Source organism: Gavialis gangeticus, unplaced genomic scaffold, assembly GCF_001723915.1.
Source record: "Gavialis gangeticus isolate Ggan-Ray unplaced genomic scaffold, GavGan_comp1, whole genome shotgun sequence".
NCBI lineage: Eukaryota > Metazoa > Chordata > Crocodylia > Gavialidae > Gavialis > Gavialis gangeticus.
In genome coordinates this window covers 1,359,046-1,365,842 of record NW_017729008.1, presented here as the reverse complement: position 1 = coordinate 1,365,842, position 6,797 = coordinate 1,359,046, and positions in this window count along the sequence as shown.

Here is a 6,797-nt window from a genome sequence, read left to right as displayed (position 1 = left end):
AAAAAAAAAGCTGCACACTCACCAGGTGCTGCAGCAGTCATCAGGGCTTCTGAGGACTCATGGCAGAGCCTCCCATACAGCATGGGGCAATGGGGAGCAATGGGGATTGCCCCCCTGCCTGGCAGGATCCAGTGAGTGCAGGGCTTTTTCTTTTTTTATCTTTTTTTTTTTTTAAGAGCTGGGATGGTGGGGCCAGGCAGGGCAGCCATTGGCGGGCCTGGGAGAGGCTTAGGGGTCACACCATTGGCTTACGGGTTGCACCCAGAGAGTGATGGTGGATGGGTTGATATCAACCTAGAAAGCTGTGGGCAGTAGAGTCCCACAAGGCTTGGTCCTTGGACTGGCATTATTCAATGTCTTCATCATTGACTTGGATGACAGAGTTGAGAGCATCCTGTCCAAGTTCACAGATGATACTAAATTATGGGGCAAAGTTAACACAGCAAAGGTTAGGGAACTAATTGAGTCAGATCTGGACAGGTTGGAAAAATGGGCAGAACAAAATAGGATGCAATTCAACAAAGACAAGTGCAAAATGCTACATCTGGGCAAAAAGAACCACCAACACACTTACAGGCTGGGGGATGACCTTTTCAGCAGCACAGCAGGAGAAAGGGATCTTGGAGTCATAGCTGACTCCAAGATGAACATGAGTCGTCAATGTGACAAGGTGATCAACAAGGCTAACCACACTTTATCATGCATTAGTAGATGCATGATGAACAGGTCCAGGGAGGTGATGCTCCCCCTCTATGCGGCACTGGTCAGACTGCAATTGGAGTACTGCATACAGTTTTGGGTGCTGCACTTCAAGAGAGATATGGAGAATCTTGAGAGGGTTCAGAGGCCTGCAGGCAAGGCCCTACGAGGAGGGACTGAGGGACCTAGATCTCTTCAGCCTTCACAAGAGAAGGCTGAGAGGTGATCTTGTGGCTGCCTATAAATTCATCAAGAGGGCAGCAGGAAATACTAGGGCACCCCCAGAGTAACTAGGAACAATGGCCACAAATTGACAGAGAGCAGAATTAGGTTGGACATTAGAAAGAACTTCATCACAGTAAGGGTCACCAGAATCTGGGATGGGCTTTCAAGGGAGGTGGTGCTCTCCCCTACCTTTGGGGTCTTTAAGAGAAGGCTGGACAAGCATCTAGCTGGAGTCATCTGACCCCAGCACTCTTTCCTGCCCAGGGCAGGGGGTTGAACTCTATGACCTACTGAGGTCCCTTCCAACCCTAACATCTATGAATCTATGAGAGCGGGAGGGGGATGGGAGCTCGTGGCAGAGTCTCCTGCCACAGCATGGGGCAGTGGGATGCAGTGGGGATCACCCCCCCAACCTGGAAGCAGCTGGTGCATGTGGGGCTTTCTTTTTTTTTTTAAGTGTCGGGATGCTGGGGCTGGGCATGGCAGCTATTGTCCATTGACAAGGATGGGAGAGCGTGTGGGGGATGGGGCCTGTTTGATCTGGAGATTTGGCCAATTTGGCGGCAGCTGAATCTCTGAATCAGATTCAGCTGAATCGATTTGGGACAGTGATTCGAATCACCGAATTGAATCACTGTCCCCCAAATCGGCTGAATCTGAATCAAAAGTGAATACTAGCCGCTTTGCACAGGCATAATTACAATAAATATAATTTTCTCTCCTGACATCAAAGATCTTTAAGATTTTGCTGTATTTTTATGTAGAGATTTTCTTCCAGTCTAGTGCTAGAGATAATCAAGTAAATCTGCCATTTCTGTGCTGTAGAAATTTACATGAAGCTAGGAGTAACAAAAAGATACATTGTTGGGCACATTCTCTCTATTCAATTGCTTTTATAATGTCAAGAGCAAAATACCAATCAGAGTTATTAAGACAAACACCAATCATAAAATATTGAAAATCTCACTTGTTACCCAAAGTATCAGATTAGATAAGTGAAAATATTCAAGAATGTTTTCAATAGTCAATATTTTCTTATTCAATAATAACCACCCCAGGACTTAGGCTGACCTCCTCAGCATGGGCCCAGCTCATTTCTTTTGTCTCTAGGTATCCCATATATCCAGGATCTCCCATAGCCCCTATCCTTACCTATGGCCCTCACACCCAGAAACACAACCCAAATTGTTCCATACTCACAAAATCTATTGCCTCCAACATCCAGCATCCACACACACAGAATCCTACTCTACTCCAACTGCCCCAATACCCCCATCCTCTTCTACTGCCCTCTTATTCCTATCTTGATTCCTACAGCTTCCTGATCCCCTTGTATCCTATGCCTGACCCCATAGCATACTTCTTTTATGTTTTACTTACTAGAAATGCTGTGGAATCATCTGAGCTAGTTCAGTGCATTCTAGCCCTGGAGCCAAAAGCAATATGACTGCATCCAGGCTATTTCAAAGACTTGTTTATGTGGAACTAGCCTATGCACAACTTGCTCAAGAACCTCTGCATCATGCTGCTTCAGTCAGGGGCTGGATAAATCCATGATACAGGCTAGATCAGGCCTGTTGTCTGCCAAATGTATAGCTCTAAACTAAATCAACCAATTCTTGGAGAACACCTAGCTGTACAGTCCTTTGTTATCAAGCCATGATGGGTCTTTCCTGACTACGTAAGAGAGATTAAGTATATTGGCAAATGCTTTTGGTTAAAGACACTGAGGGCTAGGTCAAAATATTTTGCATAGGGGCCTAAGTAGCATTTAGGCAGAATTTTGGTGTCTACAAAGCGTCCAATGCCATTCCAAGCAGCTATAAAACTGCACAGGCACCTCATCGCTGGCTGTGTTCCAGAGCAAATGATGCCATGTATACTGCAATTTTCACTCAAATGAATGCTGGTGGTGGTGTGAATTAGGCACCTGTCTTCTATATAGCCTATATTCCAAGATTATGATTATCGCAGATTTAGGAGTCAACCTACATTCAGGCAGAAGCAGCAAGACATGCTTCTGTGCTTAGCATTTTGTATTGGCTCCTTGTTAGTGCCTTCTTGCTCAGTGTCCAGGTGATTTACTTCACTCAGCTATCTGTTTTCATGGACTGAATAGGGCATCCCAGGTGACTAACACTATTAATATAGATCACTCTCCTCGGGCAGCATACTTATTTGGAGGCACCTGTAAGAATGATTATAATCTAGTTCAGTCTGAACCCAATGAATTCAAGTCCCATTTCTGAAAATGTCTTAAAGTTTGCTGTTAGTGATTACTTCTGTGTTGTTGCCTAGCATCTTCAATCCTATGGCTGCAATAGCAGCTCTAGCCTAAGAAAGTATAGAGCAGATCTGATAATCAAAACCAAAAAAGACCTAAGAAAAGGGAATACATTGGAGTGAGTAAATAGTAAGCATTTCTGTAGCATTTATCATCTCACATATGTTTAGAAATTAATCCTTACCACATACATTAGGGCTGGGAAGTATTTAACTTGTGTGTATATGAGAGGGAGGAAAAGAGAGAAAATGAAAGAAAAAGTAAGAATTCCTGGGATACTTCCAAGGGACCATATATTTATTATTACAGAAATAAGCTTTGAGATTTCCTAGAGAAAATGCCACTCTACTTGCAAATTATATACTGTGTGAGCAAATTATATACTGTATGAGCATTCCTGAAGATGTACCCCACCAGAATAAGACATATTGCTGCTGTAAATTATTATCCAGAAGAAAAGTACAGTATCTCTTTTAGTATCTTCTTGCAAAAATCTTCCATGTGGCCCCCCCAAAAAAAGTTTTAACTAGAGTAGAAAATTCCATTTCTGTGTTCAGAACACCTTATTTCTGAATGATTTCTGAATTACTATTTTTATTTCCTTTTAGTTCAGGCTTTACCAACAATATATTAATTAAATATTTCAGAACTAGAATCAAAAGATTTCTGAGGGTGAACCCCCCACATTGTTCTGCCTTTAAAACCTGCATAGTGAGTTCTTCATTTACTGAACCTGACAGTGCAGTTTTCCTGATCTTAAAAGTGATGTTATGATCAGATTTCTTTTAGAACTGTCCAGGATTATTTTAAAGAAATGTTATTCTGTCTAAAAATGCCAGCTGATTTAAACCACATTTTTTTTTCATAGAACATACCAGTTTGTATTACATTTCGGAGATCCCAAATGAAATTATTCATCAAACCAGAGAGCTAAGCCCAACAGTCGCCAGTGGCATGGTGGTAGGGCACACCTAGCACAGGGTAGTCCAACTTTTTTAGTGACTCAGGGCCACATGCCCATCAGGCCACACTAGTGGAGGCTGCACCAGCAGGGCCCATGGGCCCCTGGCTCTGCACACTGAATAGTTCCCCACTTCATTGCTCATCTCTCCATTGCACCAGGCACTCTGATGCTACCCCACACTGCACTGCACTGCACACCTGGGTGCCCCCCTGCTGCACTGCATGCCCAGCACTGCCTCTGCTCTAAACAATGTGCCCAGCAACTCCCCTCTACTGCACCACATGCCTGGGAGCCTGGGACTGCAATTTAACCACATGAGGCTACATGAGGCCCACAGGCTGAAAGTTGGACAGCCATGACCTAGAACACCGGTGAAGGAAGGACAGTCTTTTGATCCTGTTTGGGGTGCTGTAACCATGAACTATTGGGGTTGGATATATTTTTTTAGTACTTGGTGAATAATCCAAAGACTGTGTATACAACAGGGAATGAGCACAATACATATAAATGTAAATGAGCTAGGGCTCTGGGAAGGGATCTCCTTAGTACAGACCTGAACAACAGGGCTAGAGACAGACATTCAAAAAGCCTGAGCCTGAATTGATTCAATCTTTGCAGGTTAGTCTAAGCTGCCTAGGCTGAATCAGTTTGTAACCACAAAGACACCCCCTCTGGACTGAAAAAATGCAGGCACATGCCTGCAGTGGCTCAGGCTAGAAGCCAGGGATGCTAGAGCAGCCCTCCCTTCCTTTCTACAATGCTGAGCTGAGTGGGGCATGGCAAGGCCCCAGCAGGATGCTCTGATTAGGGAGGGGTACCCCCTCAGTTGCTGGTCAGGGAGGGAGGCAGCTGGGATTTACACAGCATTTACTTACACAGCAGGGAGCATTTATCACCCCATCAGCAAAACAAAAGCATCTTTCATTAGTTCAAGCTTTTCTTAAACAACTTGTTCCAAAGAAGGAATGGAGGGACATTACCAGCCTCCTGTTGATTAGCTCCATTTAGCCCTAAGTGGCACAGTCCTGTCTGCTTTTGTCCTGTCTGCCACAGCACAGACCGCAGCCAGCATGTGATATGATAGCTAATGCTGAGAGGTGTCTGTGTAAGGCAGAGGGGAGTGGGGAAAGCATGTATCTTACCAAAATTCCCTTGCCTAATTTACATACAACTATTTAGACACTGAATGAAATTATTTCCTGATTTGGGTCCTAATAAAACACTGTGATTCTCCTATTGTAAAGTATTTTAATTACCTCTATTTTACAGATGGGAAAACTGAGGTACAAGAAAGCTAAATGACTTGTCAGAGGTCACATAAGTCAGGGCAGATCCACACTGTGAGCACAGGTCAGCTCACTCTCAGTCCTGTGCTTTAACAGGCAGGCAGTAGTGCTTCTCTAAATAGAATGAAGAGTTCTACACAAAACTATTTTAAGTTCATATTTTATGTTAACAGGCTTAATTGTACACCTGCATCACTGAATTTAGAGTCAGGAAATGTAGTTGACTAGAATGATATAAACTGACACATTCTGAAATGGTCTTTAACATCTCTCTATGGGTGATGACACAGCAGAATAAATGGGAACCTGAACATTGCTTTAATGACACCTCTTCTCTGCAGCTTCCAGATCTGGTAAATCACTCCAAAAATATCCTCAGTTCCACACATGAGAGGGGAAAGCATTTTGCTTGTCGGGAAAGGTCAGAGATGCTTTTCACTTTCATCTGCAATACTGGCAGCCCAGAGAAATCCAGATTAGTGGAGAAGGAAAATGATTCTTATGGTCAATTAATCTACTACTTCAATTCCCATCAGAGTGATAGCTGTGATCCCCAGGTGCTTTTTACTCTTAACAGGGGCTGTCTTAGTCTTCAATGACTTTTTGACAAATTCATTCATTAATTCATAAGTTAATTTGTCAGCCACACAAGAAAATTCAGTTAGATTAACTATATTGAATTCCACAATATCTTTAGTGTAGAATGGCTAACAGCATCATTTTGCAAAGGGAATGGAGTCCTTGTTGTAGCTGCATACAAACAATGCTACCCTAGTTTCTTTAATATTTCATTATTAAACCTTGTTTTGGTCTTTGATTGATGAAGCCTTAGTAAAATATGTCCTTCTTTTTCCCTCTACAGTGCATTCAGAGGCACATTTATCAAAGCTTAGCAATAGTACAGGCCTAATTCAATGTTCATCACTTTACCAAATGTGCTATGTAGTAGTAGCATGGCATGTTTTCAATTTGTGAATGAATTCAGTGCTTAGGAAAGTGAATGAGCCAGGAATAGTAGAGGCAGGGGTTATGCAAGCTTCTCTCCTAGTTCTGCCTGTGCTCCTCAAGGCAATTCATTCCAAAAGTCAGCATTATAAGCACTGAAAGTAGGACAATGGACTTCAGAGAGAAGTAGCTGTCCACTCATCAATGCACTTAGACAGAAAACTGAAATAAAGGAGAGTTAATTTTGCAGCATACTTGCCTTTATCCAGAATACCTTAGGCCTTGTCTTCTTTACAGAGTTCCATTGGCATAGCTATGTCAGCTAAGGGTATGATAAGTGTCAAGGAAAATTTTCATTGAATGCTGCCGATGCAGAGAGAATTAAAGTTGACAT